General features: G+C 33.7%; 1 long non-coding RNA gene across 1 annotated transcript; it reads left to right on the plus strand.

Annotated features, from left to right (window-relative positions):
- Positions 1-11,846: 11,846 nt before the first annotated feature.
- LOC126951348 (uncharacterized) lies at positions 11,847-21,268 on the plus strand. Its single transcript, XR_007724442.1, has 3 exons — positions 11,847-12,074; positions 18,714-18,845; positions 20,916-21,268. It is a non-coding gene; the product is annotated as an uncharacterized LOC126951348 (long non-coding RNA).
- Positions 21,269-22,480: the final 1,212 nt, after the last annotated feature.

Genomic DNA, 22,480 nt, shown 5'->3' on the forward strand with positions numbered 1-22,480 from the left:
GATACTTGGTGCTTGTTAAGGTTCTTTGACTTTCTTCTTATTTTACTTGTTTTATTTTAAAGGTCAACTTCGTTTATACCTTTAGAATTCTGTTAGGCTAGACTCTATTTTGTCATACCAGTATCATTGATGTTTTTATTTGGAGGGTTGAGTCAGCAGCATTGTTTTAAAAGACCACTTCTGTTTTCCCCCTTGTCCCTTTACATATTTTTTTAAAGTAAGTCAACTAGATCTTAACTTTTTATCTCTCTTTCAATAAAATTTATGCTTTTTCTTTCACTATTTAAAATAAATGTATTTTTCATTGTGTGTTTAATTCTAAATTTCTCTGATATAACAGCTTGAGCTAAAATATAGCTCTTTATTTTTAGAGAATACTTTAGAGTATTTAATAAAATAAAAAGAACTAACTAAAGATAAATCCATGGTATACTATCAGGAATCTACTGGTAACATTTAGTTTTCAGTTATTAATTATTTTATCCCTCCACCCATTTATTTATTGTGCTGAGACCTGTTGTTTCGCAATGATACTGTGTGAAACACTACACTAAAGGAATTTCAGTTAGTACAACTGTGAGGCAATTCTTGCATAAACAAGACAGATAGCTTACTTTCTAATGGAGATTAGCATGAGCATATTTCTAAATGGTAGGATATATTGTGTACCGGATGAGTGATACAAAAACATTCAGTGCTATAGACAGGCAGACAAAGGTTTTGAGATTCAGGCAGTCTGATCAGGTCAGATATACAACATAAAATGGCACTTGACGTAATCCTTAAGGGATAGATTTGAATTTAAAAGATTGAGAAAGAAGCATGGATTCAGGAGTTTATGCATTTACTCATTCATGGGTTTAGAAAGTGTTCAATAAACATTTGAGTGAAGGGCATTCCACTAGTTCTGAAGCACAAGGCAAGATCTTTATTTGAGGAACTGTTGATGATCCAGTTTTTATGAAGAATCAGATTTATGTTACAGTGAAATATGTGGCTAGTATTTGAAGTTGGGTAATGGCCATGTAAGAAGTTGAATGCTAGAGTCAGGAGGAGTCCAAATGTTAATTAGTGGATTTTAACTGATTTTGATCAAGAGATGATGGCAAATTTTACACCTCAAAGAGGGATAAAGAAAGTGATGTTACCAGAGATTTGGTTTATGAAGATTTCTGTCACATTGCTGTAGAAAACAGGGAATTTATGAGAAATGAATAAGAAGCTTCCCAAGGAGTTTCCCAGAGAACTGATAGCATGAAATTTTATCTGATACAAGGAAACAATTTTTACTCATTACCAGCCATACACTAGAAACAGAAAATATGAAGTAAAAACGACCCAGAGTTGGAAAGGAGCTTGTTAGACATGGAAGAAAATGAGGACTAATCTTGGAAAACTCAACAAGAAAAGTATGGAAAGGGAATAAAAAGTGGTGGGTTCAAGGAACTCAAGAGCTTAATGAGGTGGTTTTTGAAAGGAGAAAGGATTGACTTATAGATGTGGCACTATGTGTGTAGTATACTGTGATTGTTAATTTTATATGTCAACTAGGTTATATGGTGTCCAGGTATTTGATCAAATACCAGTCTAGATGTTGCTGTGGATACACTTTTTAGATGTGATTAACGATTAAATCGATAGACTTTGAGTAAAACCAATTACCCACCATAAACTGGATGAGACTCATACTCAGTTGAAGGCCTTAAGACAAATCAATGAGGCTCCCCAAGGAAGAAGAAATTCTGCTAGAGGACATTTGGTTTATTTCATTGTTATAAACAATGTTCCTATAGATATTTCTATGCATGTGTTAGTGTGATGATAGGTTTTCATTTTTCTTGGGTAAATACCCATGAATGAAACTGCTAAATCATGTCTGTTTGTAAAAACATACCAATCTGTTTTCTAATGTGGCTGTCAAATTTTAAATTCCCACCAACAATGTCTGAGAATTCTGATTGCTTCATATTCTTACCAATACTTGGTATTGTCAGTGTTTTTTTTTTTTTTAATTCAACTATTCTATTGTATGTGTAGCAGCATCTTACTATGTAATTGGTTTGCATTTTTCTAATAACTAGCAAAGGTTAGCATTTTATCATGTGCTTATTTGCTATTTGTATACCTTCTTTAGAAAAGCATCTATTCACTATCCAAGTGGTAGCATAATTAGTAATTTTTATTAGTGGTAATATTTATTATTATTACTTAAATATTGAAGCTTCTTTTCTCTAATAGTAATATAGCCACTCCAGCTAAACTATAATTTTTTTGCATGGAACATCTTTTTACATGTTGTACTATCAATTTGTGACTTTGTATTTAAAATACATCTCTCGTTGAAAACATCTACTTGAAATTTTTTTTCTATACAGTCTGACATTCTCTGCCTTTGCTTGAAATATTTATTCAGTTCATGTTTAATATAATAATAGGTAAGGTTGGACTTAGGTTGGACATTTTGCTTTATTCTATTTAACTATTTTGGTTTCTCCATTCATCCTCTATTAGCTTATTTTTTGGTAAACTTTTAGTTTGCCATTTTAACTCTTCTGACACTTAGCTGTGTAACTTTCAGTGTTTGATTACTCTAGGAGTTAAAATATGCATCTGTAACTTAATACAATCTTCAAGTTAGCACTGACTTCATTTCCAATAAAATATAGCAACTTGTCTCTGTATAGCTCCATTTTTTTCTCTTTCTTTTATTATTGACATATATATCATGTTTGTATGCATTATAGAAACAACAATTGAGTGAGTTTTTTTTTTTTGGATTTTAATTATAATATGTTTAAATTAAGGAGAAAAAGAAAATACTTAGGTACACCTACCCAAAATCTTTTATCTATGTATTCATCATTTTGTCCTATGGTTTCTAGTTACCATTTGATGTCCCTTCCTTTCCATCTGATGGAATTTTAAAATTATTTCTTGAAAGGAAGGTCTGTGGCAACAAATTCTGTTCTTATTTTATTTTTCTAAACCTGGAAATGTATTTATTTTGTGATGAATAATTTTGACATAAAATATTTAGTTGACATTTTCTTTTACTTCAGGACTTTTAATATGTTACTATCTCCTGGATTCCATTGTTCTGATAAGTCTGCCTTTAACCTAATTATTGTCTGTCTGTACATGATGAATTGTAGCTGTCTTGTTACTTTTAAAATTTTTGTTTTGTTTTCTTTTAACTTTTGTCTTTTAGGAATTTTATTATAGTATTTCTTTTTTTTATTATAATATTTCTAGGTGTACTTCTCTTTGTATTATCCTACCTGGGGTTTGTTGAGATCCTTGGATCTATAAGTTAATGTTTTTGACCAAATTTGGTAAAGCTCTGGCCATTTCTTTCAAAATAATTTTTCTGCCTCTCTCTTTCTCAACTGCTTTTCCCGGAATTCCAGTTACACATATGTTAGGGTGATTGATATTATCCCAGAGATCTCTGAAGTAATGTTTATTTTTTAACCTTTTCTATTTTATTGGATAAAATAATTTCTATTGGTTTATTTTCAAAGTTATGATTCTTCTGTTATTTCAAATCTATTGGGTTCATTGAGTAATTTTAAAATTTAATTTATTATGCTTTCCAGCTCTAAATTTTCTACTGGGTTCTTTTTTATTCTTTATATTCCTCAGTAGAGATCCTCTGTTTGTTGTCTCATTGTTAAGATATTTCCCTTTAATATTTAAGATATTCTTTCTTTAATTGTTTGAACATACTTATCAGTCCTACTTTAAAGTCTTTGTCTGCTATATCTAATATCCATGCCCACTCAAAGTCAATTTCTTTTTATTTTTTTTCTTAAGTACGCATCACATATTTTTGCTTATTTGCATGTCTGGCATTTTTTGTTTGCAATTAGCATGATAAGTAATATGTGACAGCGACTAGATTTTGTTCTGTTTTTCTTAGGGTTGTTGATTTTTAAAATAATAATCCCATTTTTAGTGTAGTCTTAGATTTACAAAATAATTAAGCAGATATTACAAAGAGTTGCATACATTCATACCCCATTCTCTACCATGACTGTCACAGTTTCCCATGTTACTGACATCTTGCAGTAGGATGGTACATTTGTTATAATTAATGAACCAATGCTGATATACTATTATTAGCTAAAATTCATAGTTTATATTAAGGTCATTCTTTGTGCTGTAAAATTCTACAGGGCTAGGCAAATGCATAATGATATGTATTAACCATTACAGTTTTATACAGGATAGTTTCACCATCCTAAAAAGTACCATGTACTTCATCTACTTATCCTTCTCCTCCCTCGCTGCTGACTGCCACTGATCTGAAAAGATCTGTAAAACTGAGTCATTAAAAATCACAAAATTTTAAAAGTGATCCATTAAATACTGTAAGTGAAAACGATTTCTTTAGTTTTGCCTTTTCAAAAATTTCATATAATTGAAATCATATAGCATGGAGCCTTTTCAGACAGGCTTCTTTCACTTTGCAATATGCATCTAAATTGTTTTCATGTCTTTTCATGGTTTATAGCACATATGTTTTGTGTTGCTTTTATTATTTTTAATTGAAACATAATTTTACATATTTATGGAGTATAACATTTTGTTACATGTATACAATGTACAATGATTAAACCAGTGTAATTAGCATATCCAGCAACTCAAGCATTTATCCTTTTTAATGAAAATATTCAAAATCCACTCTTCTCGCTATATGAAAATAAACAACAAATTGTTAATTATAGTCACCCAATAGTGCTATTGAACACTAGCAGGTTTCTTTTTATTGCTCAATATTTCATTCCATAAATGCACTACAGTCTGTCTTTTCATCCTCTATTATAGAACATCTTGGTTGCTTTAAGTTTTTGGCCTTTATGAATAAGGCTGCTCTAAACATTTATGTGCAGGTTTTTGTGTGGACATAAATTTTCAAAACTGAGTAAATACCTAGGAATATGGTGGCCGGATCATATGGTAAAACTACTTTTAACTTTAAAAGAAACTACCAAACTGTCTTCCAAAATAATCGATCTGCTTGCATTGCTGCCAGCCGCGATTGAGTGTTCTTGTTGCTCAGCATTCTCACTGGCATTTGGTATCATGTTTGTTTGTTTGGTTGTTTGTAGCTTTAGCAACTCTAATGGGTGTGTAATATTTTTTTGTTTATAATTTCTTAAAGATACTTCATATGAGGTATCTTTTCCTATGCTTATATGTCATCTGTATAATTTTCTTTACTGAGTTGTATTCAGATCTTTTGCCCATTCTTAATTGTGTTGTGTGCTTTTGGCTGAGTTTTTGAGTCCTTTGTATATATTTGTGTACAGATTCCTTATCTGATATGTTTTATAAATGATTTCTCTCAGTCTGTGACTTATTTCCTTATTCTCTTAATGAGCAGGAGTTTTTAATTTTAATAACATCTAAATTATCAATTTCTTCTTCCATGAATAGTGCTTTTTGTGTGGTATCTACAAACTCATCACCAAATCTGGTTGCATGAATTTTACCCCATTTTATCTTCCACAAGTATAATAAGTTTGCATTTTGTACTTAGGTTTAAGATCCATTTGAGTTAATTTTTGTGAAAGACATAAGATGCCTATCTGGTTGTTTTTCATTTTGTTTAGTTCTGTTTTGCCTGTGGATGTCCAATTGTTTCAGCACCATTTGTTGAAAAGACTATCCATTGTCTTTTGGAATTGCCATTACTCCTTTGTCAAAGATCAGCTGACTCTATTTTGGTGGGTCTATTTCTGGGCTCTCTATTACATTGATCTATTTGTCCATTCTTTCACCATACCACACTGTTGTGAATATCATAGCTTTATGGTGAACCTTGAAGTTGTTAGTGTCAGTCTTTGGACCTTGTTTTTCTTTGTATTGTGTTAGCTGTTTTGGATCTTTTGCCTTTCCATATAAACCCTAGGTTAAGTTTATTAATATCTACAAAATAACTTGCAGAAATTTTGACTGGGATTGTGATGGTTTTTAATTTATTTGGGGAAGAAATGACATTTTCATGAATCTTTCTTTCCATGAACATAGACTGTCCTTATTTATTTAGATTTTGATTCTTTATTGCATTTTCTAGTTTTTCTCCCATATATCCTGTATATAATTTGTATGATGTGTACATAATTATTTCTTTCTCACTCTCTTTTCTTGGCACTAATATAAATGATACTGTGTTTTAATTATAAATTATAATTGTTCATTGTTAATATATAAGAAAGCAGTTGATTTTGTATATTAACCTTTTATTCTATAACCTTACTGTAATTATGTGTTAAAGTTTTTTGTTTCTGTTAATTGATTAGATTCATCCTGGGAAATCCGTGTTTCCTCTTGTATATAGCTGCATATATCTCCACTCAACATGTTTTAGCTTGATCCCTAGAGGATTGAATATTTTCACATTTAACCAGTGATTTGGGCAGAAACTATGCTGAATCACCTCAAACTTGTAAGGCTTCCACTCTCTGCTAACTGGGCTGTGTAGGTAGAGGAATATATTCAAAGTCACAAGTGACTTGGATTTTACTCATGTCTCAAGAATCTCTTCTACTTTTCATTGGTCAATCACAGGTCTCCCACTTAAGGCATAGTTTAGCAGTCCACCAAACATGTGGAGAGTTGGTTATTTGATGGCTTCTATAACTCTCTCAATTTCAAGATTTCTCCCTTAAATTTCTAATGTTCTGCCTCCCACCCCACATAATACCTGGCCATTATAGTTGCCGATTTTTGCCTCCTATATTCTCTTCTTGAATGAATCTACCAGTGTGGCTAGTAAACCTTTGTGTCATCAAGCTTGAACTGTGTGAACCATAACTCACCACTTATAAAGCTACAGTTTTTACTGTCTGAGTTTGGGTGGTAGTGGTGGATGGAGGTCGGTGGTATTTTGAGCATCCCTGAGTAAGAAGCCCACAGATATTCCACTGGTTTCCTCCAATGTAGTAGCAGTTTTGTTTGTCTGTTTTTTTTTTTTTTTTTTTAAATAGTCTCACTCTTGTCCTCCAGGCTGGAGTGCAGTAGTGTGATATCGGCTCACTGCAACTTTGATCTCCCGGGTTCAAGTGATTCTTATGCCGCAGCCTCCTGAGTAGCTGGGATTACACGTGCCTGCCACCACACCCAGCTAAATTTTTTGTATTTTTAGTAGAGACAGGGTTTCGCCATGTTGGCCAGGCTGGTCTTGAACTCCTGACCTCAAGTGACCCACCCGCCTCAGCCTCCCAAAGTGCTGAGATTACAGGCATGAGCCACGACACTGACAATAGCAGTTTTTAAAGAGTAAACACGTATCTCATTTTGTTGTATGCCTTTGATCATGTTGCAGTACCCAGAAATATGTATTTATCTATTTGTTTCTATTTTGTGATATTTTATTCTAACTTTTTGTGGTGGAGAATGGCTTAACTTCCTTAGACAGCCGTTTTTGGAGGCCTATCACCTGAAGTTACTCATGAGAAAATATCAGACAAACCCAAACATCATCGCTCCTGCATTAAATATACTTGTTCCCTGTGGGTGGTGTTAGTTAACTGCTTCCCAGATAAAGAACTAGTAAAATAGCTTCAGATTAGGCAGAGATGTTTAATGATAATATGTGTTTTATGATACTTAGACTAGATGATATGTCTTTTTTGAACAGAGGAAAACTCCTGTCATTACAGGCTTAGAACCAGATAAGAAGGTGAGAAATTTGACACAACTAATTTAGCCCATAGCATTACCAGATGTAAGATGGCAAGCTTACATTCATTACCTCAAATTAATGAATAAGCACTAAAATTCCCATGAGAGAATTGAACTGGTATCTAGATATTCATAATCTGGTTATGATAAAGTCTTAACAATTATGGGAAATGTATCCTTAATCTACACTCACTGATTATGCTTTCTATCTGGTCTTGAGGTTATGAGACCTGTAGGTCTCTGATAAATTTGGCTCATTAGATTCAGCTATGTCATTTAGGTAACCTACATAGAGAAAGGCCTTGTATAAAAAAATGATGGAGCCATATGGTTTTAAAAAGTTTAATTCTTTCTACCAAATAAGCACTAGAACTAGAAAAGCTTAATTACCTACAGAATTTCTTGGAGATAGGGTATAAAGCATTCTGATTAAATCCACATTTTATATCACTGTCCAGAAGTAATACATAAATCCTACAGAGCTGCTAAGACAACACAAATGTCCTAACACATTTCAATTAATCACTAAATTAAGTCTGCATGTGAAAAAGAAAGGACTAATTAATAGCAGCAAAGAACCATTCACAAATTCAAGAATTATGTTCTATTTATAGTTGATGAAAATCTGTTCCCGTCAGAAGTTTTTATTAAGTCCACTAGTCACAAAGAATAAATGAAAATGAGCTTGAACTTTGAAAGTATATTTGCTCTTACACTCTATAATAATGTCTAGGCTGAACAATTCAGGCACTGCTATTACCAGCGATGTGATAAATATTTTTCTTTGTGGGCACATTTGTCAATGTTAATCTTTAGAAATAGGCTTACAGGCAGTAAGATCATTGAATCCTACAAATGTTATATGTTGTTGGTATTTTAGTGTCTCCTTACTTCCCCTCTCCCCGCCCCCACAACCCACTACTTCTTTTTGAGACAGAGTCTTGCTCTGTCGCCTGGGCTGGAGTGCAGTGGTGCAATCTCGGCTCACTGCAACCTCCGTCTCCCGGGTTCAAGTGATTCTCCTGCCTCAGCCTCCCAAGTAGCTAGGATTACAGTCACCTGCCACCACGCCAGGCTAATTCTTATCTCCCCTTTACATTACTTAAATTCCATAGCTCCACATTATAGACATTCCTTGGTGAATTTCCTTAACTCACTCTCCTTTTCTTCCTTTGTCACACTGACTGTCAACAATGAAATCCAGGAAAAACCAAACTCTGTCTTCTGCCTTACTGAATGTGTACAGCTGGGTAATGATGAAAATTATCACATATCCTGAAAAGTTGGTATTACTATAGCTTCATGACCAAAACCTCAAATTAGTACACAATCACAATGTTCTCAAGCAAGCTCACTCCCTTACTGTAGTACCATGCTTTTGTTACACCTTTCCTTCATATTGCAAATTTTTTATCTCCCCATCACCTATTCCTAGTATTTTTTCTTCATATTAATAATATTTCCTGAAAAAACATGTTCCAAGTAGAGCATCCACATCTTATTTGCTGGCAACTCCTTATGAGTTTCTCGGGCTAAAAGATTTGAGACCAACTTCTGTTCCCCTTTTTCTCTCACATTCCGCCTCTGATCCATCAGCAAGTTCTCTTTATATTCAAAAGAGTTTCAGAATCTATTCATGTCTCATATCTTCTACTGCCAATTCGATCTGACCTACAATTTTGATTATTGCAATATTTTCCCAGTAGGTCCCCTATTTCTGTCTTTACACTGTTAGACTCTATCTCAACTTAGCTATCAGAGTGATCTTTTTGGAATGTAATTTATTTTTTAAAACATTTTGTTTTTGACACTTAACTTGAGACCTACAAACAAACTATATGACATGTAAAATCCTTTGTGCAAGTAGCAAATTTTAAGAGAAACTTTTCTAATTACATTGCACTTAAAGTCATATACTTTAATTTCTGGATAATTCAGTTATATGATTTTCCCCCACTGCCGGAAACATTGATAATCATGTATATGAAATTTCCTCTCAACTTTAGAGATTTTATAAATGTTAGCAATTAAGGTGATGGATGGTGATTCAGTGCTCCATTATTCCTATCTTTCTAACTCTCCAGAAGGTATTTTGAGAGTCCTTGTAAAAGGTCCAATGATCCAGTAATCCCTTTAATTGTTTTCAAAGGCATATGAAATCCTCTGACTTCCTTAGTTCATACTTTTTAATTGCTGTGCAGAGCTTATGGTAAACTGAAGAGAAAAAATATATAAAGGACATAAATATTGATTTAACTTTTGATTTAAAAAAACAATTTTTTCCCACAAACTGTTTAATTTGTGAAACATGAGCACTGCAACTACCATTATTAACACCACTAATGGTTGAACAGCATTTAAACAAGTGTATAGTAATTTGGACTGATGCTTCTCAGTGTTTGATGTGCACATAAAATACAATGTTACAATGCAGATTCCAGTTCAGTAAATATGAGTGAAGAGCTAGGAATCTGTGTTTTTAAGCTCCTAGGTAATGCTCATACTGATAGCCTTAGATTACCCTTCAAATAAGTAGGATTTTGAACACCTTGACTTGTGTAAAGAAATTTGAGCAAAAAAGAAAATCATCAAACTTCATTTAACATTAAAAAAATGTGGGCCATGCAAACAAGTAATCTCCAAGAGACCTTTATATTCTCAGAAGGCAAACGAGAGAGTGAGTAAATATGTGCAGGATAAATTCATCCAGTATACTGGAGGTGTGTTGGATTTGGTGCTAGAGATCTGGCTTTGAATTCGTCTGGACCACTCACTAATAGTGTGAGCCTGGATAAAGCTACCTAAATAACCTTGGTCCTCAGGTTATTTATAAAATAAGTTCAATAATAACTACTTATAAAATTATAAGAATTACATGAAAAAACATGTCAATAGCATTATGAAAAATGAAAATATTTGTTTCCCTTCTTCAATATATGGAATTGGTTTTTAAAATGCTGTCTGTGTTTTATACCATATGTTAATACTAGCAGTATTTACAGAATGGATATGCCAAAGTCTTTTTGTTTTAAATAATCATACAAATCATACATATTGTAACATTGTGATTACTAAATAATTCATATGTCAGTCATAGCTAAATTATTTAATGGTGGGTATTTGATAAGAATCCAAAGACCAAATTATAGAATTTGTTCTATGTTAACATACAATTATCTTTTTATAATACAATGTCTAAAACACACTGTCCCGAAAATGTAAATTGTCTGCAAATTTTCTATATGTACAGAAAATCAGCAGATCTTCATTCAAGGCTCAGTTTTCTACTAATTTATGTTCCTTTGGGAAAGCAGTTAATTTCTGTAGACCTTGGTTTCCTTTCCTTGAAAATCATATTAGATTATAACTAAAACCTTTTCTCAAAGAGCATAATGTAAACCCTATTATGTTTCTTGCAGCTTCATTGGCTGTAAGTTTAATCCTGTATATGCATATACCATGTCACATTAGTAAGATTGTGTTTTTGAACAGTCAACTGTGAAATTAGCTATGTAAAGTCAGCACCACATGACTACATTTACATTCAGTTAATATTTTATATTGATACAATCATTTATATGAATCTAAAATAATTCTTATTGAGCATTTGCTAGCAAATCTTCTAAGCCCTTTAAAAAAAATAAGTCATTTAATTTTTATTATAACCCTATTAGGTAGCTACTATTATTATCTTCATTTTACAATTGAAGAAACTGAGGCATAGGAGATTAACTTTCCCATGGCCACTCAGGGTTTTGATCTCTATGACTAAACTCCAGAACTCACTTTCTTAACCACTATGATAAGCTCCCTGTGTCACCATAACCATGAATATTTCCTAATTCATTATTTAATCTGTCAGACAGAAGTACTGAATTGATTTAATATTAGTTGATTTATATATACAAGGTTCCTATAAAATAATTCTTTCAACTATATTAAAGATTGCCCTTACAAATGTTTTGAACAAAACGTACAAATTTTGGTCCAGGACCTTGTGTAGACACACGCTTAAGAGATTTTTGATACCTACTTTCCTCCATCGTTCATTACCCTTAATATACTACCTTTCCCTAAGATAGGGAAAAACATAAAGAGACCCAAGAAATAAAAATGACCTATCATTCATTGTTCTATTATTCTTCTTGGTAGTTTTACAACACATTATGCAATTTCTAGGGAAAACAGTTCGCTGCATTTTGTTGGTAACAAGTCAAGTAAACATAAATTTGAGTCCAAGTTAAGTATTATGCCTTTTGAAGATTTTATTTCTGGTGTTCTGCACAGTGTCACCAGGTTTCCACGGCAATATAGCTGTAACATTCCTTCTGAGAGAGCTTGCATCAGGCACACTGGATCGGATTTATGTCATGGACTCCCACAAGGTATTAATCATTCTTTGAGGTCATTTTCAGTTATGAAAGCAAGTGAATTTGGAAAAAACAATGGCATGAACGAACTTTAAATCAGGTCCCATGGCTTGCTTCAGGTGGTAGAAAAGCAAATGTTGAAGAGTCACAAAACAAATTTCTTGGCAGAGTGAGTATGAAGATTGAGAATCAGATGGGTAGTTACCATTCATTAGGACACTTACAAACTGTCTGTGTTACGAAAACCAGGGCACTCTTGAAGGAAAATAAACAAATTTATCAAGCTGGTTTCAATTTTCTGAAGTACAATGTTGAAAGGTTTCCACTTGGTCTGTGTGAAATTCTGAGAAGATAATTTAGACATGGCATACTGATTTGTCACTTCTGTCAGGTCTTAGAAAAAGTGTTAAGAGCCTGGTACACTTTTTTGATTGAGGCCTGGACAGTTTGCATACATCATTGTTCCAAAAGCATGTGCTCACTTTGTGACTCTGTTTTACATCTTGGAAATTCTCGCAGTATTTCAAACTTTTCATTTTGTATATGTTACGGTGATCTCTGATCAGGGTCTTTGATGTTACCAGTAGAAATATTTTGGGGAACCATGAACTGTACCCACGTAAGACAGCAAACTTTAATAGATAATTTTGGTGTGTGTTCTGACTGTTCCACTACCCAGTCATTTCACCATCTCTCTAACTCTTTCCTCACGCCTTCCTATTCCCTGAAACATGACAACACTGAAATTAAGCCAAATAATAAAACTACAATGGCTTCTAAGTGTTCAAATAAAAGGAATAACTGTACATCTCTCATTACTTTCAGTGAAAATGTAGAAATAATTAAACTTAGCGAGGAAGGCATGTCAAAACCTGAGACAGGCCAAAAACTAAGCCTCTTCCACCATACAGCCAAGTTGTAAATGCAAAGGAAAAGTTCTTGAAGAAAAGAGTGTTAATCTATAAGAAAGAAAAGCAGACTTACTGCTGTTTTGGAGAAGCAGCTGATATGGAGAAAGTTTTAGTGGCCTGAATAGAAGATCAAACGAGCCACAACATCCCTTTATGCCAAAACCTAATCCAGAGAAAGACCCAACCTCTCTTTGATTTAATAAAGGCTGAGAGAGGTACGGGAAGCTGTAGAAGAAAAGCCTGAAGCTAGCTGAGGTTGGTTCTTGAGGTTTAAGGGAAGAAGTTGTTTCCAAAACCAAAGTACAAGGTGAAGCAACAAGTGCTAATGGAGAAGCTATAGCAAGTTATCCAAGAAGATCTAGCTAAAATAATTGATGAAGGTAGAATAAACAGAGTTTCAATGTAGGTAAAATAGCCTTCTACTTGAAGAAGATACCATCTATGATTTTCATAGTTAGAGAAGAGAAGTAAATGCCTGGCTTCAAACCTTCAGATAACAGGCTGACTCTCTTGTTAGGAGCTAATGCAACTGGTGAATTAAGTTAAAGTCAATATTCATTTGTCATTCTTCAAATCCTAGAATCCTTAAGAATTATGCTAAATCTACTGTGCCTGTGATCTGTAAATAAACAATAAAGCCTAGATAAAAACATATTTGGTTATAACATTATTTACTGAATATTTAAAGCCCACTGTTGAGACTTACTACTCAGAAAAAGAAAAAGAAAAAGATTTCTTTTAAAATGTTACTGTTTATTGACACTGTGTCTAGTCACTCAAGAGCTCTGATGAAGATGTACATGGAGATTAATGTTTTCATGCTTGCCAACACAACATCCATTTAACAAACCATAGATCAAGGAGTAATTTTGACTTCCAAGCCTAATTAATTTCACAGATACATTTTGTAAGTCTGTACCTGCCATAATCATTCCTTTGATGGATCTGGGTCTAGTAAATTAAAAACATTCTAGAAAGGATTTACCATTCTAGGTACCATTAAGACAACATACCAGAATCTCTGGGACACATCTAAAGCAGTGTGTAGAGGGAAATTTATAGCACTAAATGCCCACAAGAGAAAGCAGGAAAGATCTAAAATTGACACCCTAACATCACAATTAAAAGAACTAGAGAAGCAAGAGCAAACACATTCAAAAGCTAGCAGAAGATAAGAAATAACTAAGATCAGAGCAGAACTGAAGGAGATAGAGACACAAAAAAACCCTCCAAAAAATCAATGAATCCAGGAGCTGGTTTTTTGAAAAAGATCAACAAAATTGATAGACCGCTAGCAAGACTAATGAAGAAAAGAGAGAAGAATCCAATAGACGCAATAAAAAATGATAAAGGGGATATCACCACTGACCCCACAGAAATACAAACTACTATCAGAGAATACTATAAACACCTCTACGCAAATAAACTAGAAAACCTAGAAGAAATGGATAATTTCCTGGACACACTCTCCCAAGACTAAACCAGGAAGAAGCTGAATCCCTGAATAGACCAATAGCAGGCTCTGAAATTAAGGCAATAATTATTAGCCTATCAACCAAAGAAAGTCCAGGACTAGACGGATTCACAGCCAAATTCTACCAGAAGTACAAGGAGGAGTTGGTACCATTCCCTCTGAAACTATTCCAATCAATAGAAAAAGAGGGAATCCTTCCTAACTCATTTCACGAGGCCAACATCATCCTCATACCAAAGACTGACAGAGATACAACAAAAAAGAGAATTTTAGATCAATATCCCTGATGAACTTCGATGCAAAAATCCTCAATAAAATACTGGCAAACCGAATCCAGCAGCACATCAAAAAGCTTATCCACCATGATCAAGTGGGCTTCATCCCTGGGATGCAAGGATGGTTCAACATACACAAATCAATAAACATAATCCAGCATATAAACAGAAGCAAAGACAAAACCACATGATTATCTCAAGTGACGCAGAAAAGACCTTTGACAAAATTCAACAGCCCTTCGTGCTAAAAACTCTAAATAAATTCGGTATTGATTGAATGTATCTCAAAATAATAAGAGCTATTTATGACAAACCCACAGCCAATATCATACTGAATGGGCAAAAGCTGGAAGCATTCCCTTTGAAAACTAGCACAAGACAGGGATGCCCTGTCTCACCACTCCTATTCAACATAGTGTTGGAAGTTCTGGCTAGGGCAATCAGGCAAGAGAAAGAAAGGGTATTCAGTTAGGAAAAGAAGAAGTCAAATTGTCCCTGTTTGCAGATGACATGATTGTATAAAACCCCATCATCTCAGCCCAAAATCTCCTTAAGCTGATAAGCAACTTCAGCAAAGTCTCAGGATACAAAATCAAGGTGCAAAAATCACAAGCATTCTTATACACCAATAACAGACAGAGAGCCAAATCATGAATGAACTCCCATTCACAATAGCTTCAAAGAGAATAAAATACCGAGGAATCCAACTTACAAGGGATGTAAATGACCTCTCCAAGGAGAACTACAAACCACTGCTCAGTAAAATAAAAGAGGACACAAACAAATGGAAGAACATACCATACTCATGGATAGGAAGAATCAATATCGTGAAAATGGCCATACCGCCCAAGGTAATTTATAGATTCAATGCCATCCCCATTAAGCTACCAATGACTTTCTTCACAGAATTGGAAAAAACTGCTTTAAAGTTCATATGGAACCAAAAAAGAGCCCACATTACCAAGACAATCCTAAGCCAAAAGAACAAAGCTGGTGGCATCACACTACCTGACTTCAAACTATACTACAAGGCTACAGTAACCAAAACAGCATGGTACTGGTACCAAAACAGAGATATAGACCAATGGAACAGAACAGAGCCCTCAGAAAAAATACCACACATCTACACCATCTGATCTTTGACAAACCTGAGAGAAACAAGAAATGGGGAAAGGATTCCCTATTTAATAAATGGTGCTGGGAAAATTGGCTAGCCATAAGTAGAAAGCTGAAACTGGATCCTTTCCTTACTCCTTATATGAAAATTAATTCAAGATGGACTAGAGACTTAAATGTTAGACCTGAAACCTAGTAGAAAACCTAGGCAATACCATTTAGGACACAGGCATGGGCAAAGACTTCATGTCTAAAACACCAAAAGCACCGACAACAAAAGCCAAAATTGACAAATGGGATCTCATTAAACTAAAGAGCTTCTGCACAGCAAAAGAAACTACCATCAGAGTGAGCAGGCAACCTACAGAATGGGAGAAAATTTTTGCAATCTACTCATCTGACAAAGGGCTAATATCCAGAACCTATAAAGAACTCAATCAAATTTACAAGAAAAAAACAACCCCATCAAAAAGTGAGCAAAAGATATGAACAGATATTTCTCAAAAGAAGACATTCATACAGCCAACAGACCCATGAAAAAATGCTCATCATCACTCGCCATCAGAGAAATGCAAATCAAAACCACAATGAGATACTATCTCTCACCAGTTAGAATGACAATCAGTAAAAAATCAGAAAACAACAAGTGCTGGAGAGGATGTGGAGAAATAGGAACACTTTTACACTGTTGGTGGGACTGTAAACTAGTCCAACCATTGTGGAAAACAGTGTGGTGATTCCTCAAGGATCTAGAACTAGAAATACCATTTGACGCAGCCATCCCATTACTGGGGATATACCCAAAGGATTATAAGTCATGCTGCTATAAAGACACATGCACACGTATGTTTATTGCGGCACTATTCACAATAGCAAAGACTTGGAATCAACCCAAATGTCCATCAGTGACACATTGGTTTAAGAAAATGTGGCACATATACACCATGGAGTACTATGCAGCCATAAAAAAAGATGAGTTCATGTCCTTTGTAGGGACATGGATGCAGCTGGAAACCATCATTCTCAGCAAACTCTCGCAGGAACAGAAAACCAAATACCGCATATTCTCACTCATAGGTAGGAATTGAACAATGAGATCACTTGGACACAGGAAGGGGAGCATCACACACCGGGTCCTATTGTGGGGAGGGGATTGGGGGAGGGATAGCATTAGGAGATATTCCTAATGTAAATGATGAGTTAATCAGTGCAGCCCACCAACATGGCACACATATACATATGTAACAAATCTGCACGTTGTGCACATGCACCCTAGAACTTAAAGTATAATAAAAAATATATATATAACCAAAAAAAGAATATTCATGATTAATGGGAGGAGGCAAAAATATCAACATTAATAGGAATTTGGAAGAAGTTGATTCCAGCCCTCATGGATAACTTGAGGAGTTCAAGACTTCAGTGGAGGAAATCAATGCAGATGTGGTAGAAATAGCTAAAAGAACAAGAATTAGAAATAAATCTTGAAGGTGTGACTTATTTGCTGCAATCTCATGATAAAACTTGAATGGAAATTAAGGAAAATGGTTTCTTGAGATGAAATTCCTGGTTAAGATGCTGTGGACACTGTTGAAATGACAACAAAGGATTTAGAATATTACATAAACTTAGTTGATAAAGCAGCAGCAGGATTTGAGAGTATTGACTCCAATTTTGAAGCTCTAATGTGGGTCAAATGCTATCAAACAGCATTGTATACTATAAAAAAAAAGTTTTGTGAAAAGAAGAGTTAATCAATGCAGCAAAATTTATTGTTCTCTTATTTTAAGAAATTACCTTAGACTCCCATCATTCAGCAACCCTGATTGGGAAGAAGCCATCAACATCAAGGCAAGATTCTCTACCAGCAAAAAGTTTACAACTCACTGAAGGCTCAGATGATCATTAGCATTTTTTAAGTAATAGAATATTTTAAAATTAAGAAATGTACATTACTTTTTTAGACATAATGCTATTGCACAGTTGAAGAGTACAAGATAGTGTAAATGTAACTTTTAAATGCATTGGGAAACAAATTTTGTGTGACTTGCTTTATTGTAATATTTGCTTTATTATGGTGATCTGGAACCACTCATTCCCAGTATCTGTCAGGTGTGCTTGTATTTTCAGGATTTTATCTTTGTAGAAGTCAAACAACTAGCTATGGTACATATTTGGTGACTAGTTCTTAACTAGCTAAATATTTGTAGTTCAACCTTGGAAAATGAGTGCTGACATGTAATCAGAAGCTTTTCATTAAGTGCCTTTAAATTTGGCAAACAAGGGACTTGTATCTCCACTGAATAGCTTAGAGACCTGAACTATGCCTCAACCTGGGCTTTTGGTAGAGGGAGAAGATACAGATATTAGGTCAGCAATGATGTCTAAGAATTACAGTGGGCGCAGGAAATACAGACTTCTCAAATCTTTTTAAATTGAGGCTTTTGTTTGTGTATGTGCCTATGTGATGTGCTTATATATACATAATTTCATTAAAGAAATAGTTACAGAAATTTTAACCAGGGTGGCCAACTAGAAGCATTTTATATGTCCTTCAAAATTGTTCTCTCCCACCACTCTCCGTTTTGCCCCCAAGTGACATCTTTTTGCAAAATGGTTTAGAAAGCCCTAATCTAAGAGGGAGAGGTTGGCATCTTCAGTGAAGTGACTCACTTTAAAACAAATACCTGTTTCTACATGTATTTAAGATGATTGGGTATGTGAGTCATCTATTTTTAATCAATTATATTCATGGCATTTCTCATTCCCAGTAGTATTGTCTTGAACTTGAATAGGTTTTTTAACTATGCAAAAAATATCCAATGGTATGTTCCACATTTTCTAAGAACACTAACTAGTGTCATATATTCTCTTCCAGACTGGAAGACAATTTAAACTTCAAGCAGTATTGACTTACCTATCAATCACTAAGTATATATGACATTCTCAGAGAAGAAATCATAAACATTGGGAGTTGCCATACATAATGATGACCTTCAACACATATGAAGTAAGATACAGCATTCCTTTTCCCCTTAAGTGACTACCTTTTCCTAACTTAAATATTTAACTTTATTTCAATTATTTTATATCAATGTACAAGGGAAACATTTGGGTTGAAACAGCACAACATACATTGAAGTGATCCACCACCTTTCACTTAGCCCATATATAGTACAAAATGCTGCGCATGAGAACCTAGCTTCTCACTGGCTCACGACCTGCTTTCATAATCGGAAGTTTTACGTAGTAGCTGTATTTGAAGAAAATGGCATATTTCTTTATATTTGAATTTGCAAATGTTACATGTGTGTAAGCAAGGGTTCTCCAAATCTTGTCATGTGATATCTACAATGTACTTGATTTTCATATAGTCTTTTGTTTTAGATATTATATGTAGTAAAAGAAAAATCCAAATTAGGAAATTAAATAGTACCATTTTATAACAAACAATATACTTGGATATCTGGAAAAAGTGTCATTGTTTTACTAGCAGCTTTTTTAAAAGTCTCACTACAAACATATACATCAATTATAAAAAGTACATCCAAATTTTAGAAATAGAAAAATGTGGAAATTTTAGAAATACAAACAAACATTTTTTTTTTGCTTTTTCTTTATATACCAAATGTTTTGCTATACATGTCATAATACTGTTTCATAAATCTATGTTGCCCATTTATGCTATAACACTATTATTCTTGGTGGTCAGTCATAGAGAAATTTAGACAATAGAGTTTTAAGATGAAAATAATTGTGCTCTCCCACTGTCCAAATTTCTTGGAACAGTCCTGCTTTCAGCACTATAATAATGCTAAGGTTCACGAACCTTCTCTCTGTCTCCTCAGGAAATTACCAAGATCAGCATTTCCCTGTCTTTCATGGAATAAAAGGTGGGGATGTGGTCAGTCTTTCTGAGACATGTTGCCAAAATATTAAGGTTATATCAATAACAGAATGAATATAAGAATGAGCCATCCTTCTATTAAAATAGAAGGAAAAGACCCAACTTAATTTAGAGGTTTGTTTTGAACATTTTCTCTGTGTTCTGTAGTGACCTAGAGTTGCTTCTAACACCACACCCAATCCCACAAGGGTTTTAATTGACATGCTGATAATATTGTTTTAAATTTAGTAGGGAAGGCCTCCCACCACTAACTGTTTCTATAGAGCATTATTGAACTCTTGGGGAATTTTTCTTCCAAAGAAAGCATGGAATTCCTCTCTGAAATATTTATTTCTCTGGGACTCTAAATGAAAGTGTCTGGAATAAAAAAAGAGAGTGAGAGCAAAAAAAAAGTAAAAAGGAAGAGAGACAGAGATGGGGAAGGAAGGAGAGAGAAAGATTTTTGACAAATGATCAATTTTTATTATTATAGTTCATTTAGTGACTCTGTTATTGCCTATCAAAAGTAAAGTAAGGCAATTGTACAGCTATAAAGTTTGTCATTTAAATTTTACATTTGCCTTGTAATTCAATCAGCAGTATCCATGCCCATGAAAAAATCCTTTTGCTTATTTGCATTTCCCTGAGTATATATTTGACTCTTACCAAGTGAGATTGGAAGATACTAACAGAAAAATCCAGTAATATGAATGAAAAGTTTACTGATTATTCCTCATTTCTTCAGAAATTCTTCTTTTCAAATTACCCAATAGTAAGTCAATAAATGACTGTTAATTCCTTGTTTGTTCTCTAATAAGCAGATATTATTGAACTTAAAACTGTCTTTTCTTCTTGAACTTTTAGGTTGCATCTAAACTTCAGGCTACAACAGACAACTTATAATTGGGTGTCATGCTAACATTTTTCTTTTTTCTGATAGTAATTTTCCTTTAGCCTCTGTACTGAATCTGAAGATGTCCAGAATATTTGGGCCATGTCAGGATAAGATATCTTCTTCTGTTTCGCCGTTTAGATGGGTGACATATCTCCAAGTCTGCTCTTACTGGAAGAGTCTAATAATCTGCATTTCTTTTAATTAGCTCATTTTACTGTAAAATATTACTGTTGGATACTTTTAGGAAATGTATACTCATGTTTGGTTTCCTTCCTATCATATCCTTCAAATGATCTCAGATGACCCACATCCTTTCTTGTGCATCACATAGAGACATCACCAAGGATTGGAAGTTGGCTGATAAAACTGGCATCAGAAAGACCATTCAAAACGAAGAACCAGTGTCAAGATCCTGGATACCCTTCTTGCCATTACTCCCAAAGTAGCCTTTACATGGATCCAGGTAACACTTGAGCCCTCAATCCAAGATTAAAAACATCTGTGAGAGAAATTGTCAAACAGTCTTGGAACACTTAGTCGAATTCACAGGGACTCCATCTGGGACTGGTGATACTTGCTGCTTTCATATCTTTAATTGTTTCTAGCACCTCCGTAGATCAAAGTTCTCTCTGTAATGTGTTCTTTCCATCATGCCGTATTTACCCATTTTATATCAAAATATATAATCTTTACCATCTGGTTTCATACGGGAATATAAATCTTTATCAAACTAGATTAACATTAAGTAACATTTTTCAGCTACGTGTGACTGTAGTTTGTTCTTATGTGCAAATTTCAGAAAATAATCCCCTCTTTCATGGCATACTTTAAATTTAGAAACAGGCTTCCTGGGTTTTTCTAACTATAGAGTATTTTTACATGTTTCTTTGTTCCTGAATTTTAATGTTCAAAGAAAGTAATTTTTTAAATCTTCTGTACTATAATAATATATATTGCTCTTACAACACATATCATATAATCTTGGTTATAATTTTGTACTTGTTTGCAAATCTATGTCATGTCATGAAACTATAAACAGCTACAAGACATTATTGAGTTTTAACAATGTTTAGTATTTGCTCTAGTGTCTGATTCATAGTAGATAATAAGTTATATTGATAACATAATAAATTGTTATTTTATGCTTAATAAGGATTATGTTAAAGTAAAAGTTGTGTTAAGATGAAAAATAGTAAATTAGCTAAATGTGACAGAACACTAAATAATAGAAGGCTAAAATTATTACATATATACAGTAATATTATGTAATAACCTGATTTATACAAATTAATGTATCACTGTTATTCTTCATAAAAAAGCTCCTATAAAACATTATTTATATTTGTATTTTCATACTCTGTTTTTATGACACTGTTTACACTTTCCTACTATTGTATATCCAATATACTCTGTTCTCTTGCATACCATGTAGTAGCTTATTGCTTCTATCCTTCCATTCCTTTTATCATGCAAACAGTGAGGGCCTTTAAATTGAATAATATATTATTTGTGAAAGGTATATGATAGAAGTCTAAATCTCAAAATATGTGTGCCATTAATTTATATATAATCTCAAGTTTCTAATGAGCTATGATGAGTTATTTTTGAAAGCAAAAATGAAGTTATTAATCACCATTGTATTACTCAGGATTCTCCAGAGAAACAGAAGCAATAAGATAGATAGATAGATACATAGATAGATAGATAGATAGATAGATAGATAGATAGATAGATAGATAGATAGATAGATAGATAGATAGATAGATAGATAGCCAGCCAGCCAGATAGATAGATAGATAGATAGACAGACTAGATAAAAAGAGTAAGCTACAATATGAGGAACTGGCTTGTCTGATTATGGAGC

Source organism: Macaca thibetana, chromosome 3 (genome assembly GCF_024542745.1).
Source record: "Macaca thibetana thibetana isolate TM-01 chromosome 3, ASM2454274v1, whole genome shotgun sequence".
NCBI lineage: Eukaryota > Metazoa > Chordata > Mammalia > Primates > Cercopithecidae > Macaca > Macaca thibetana.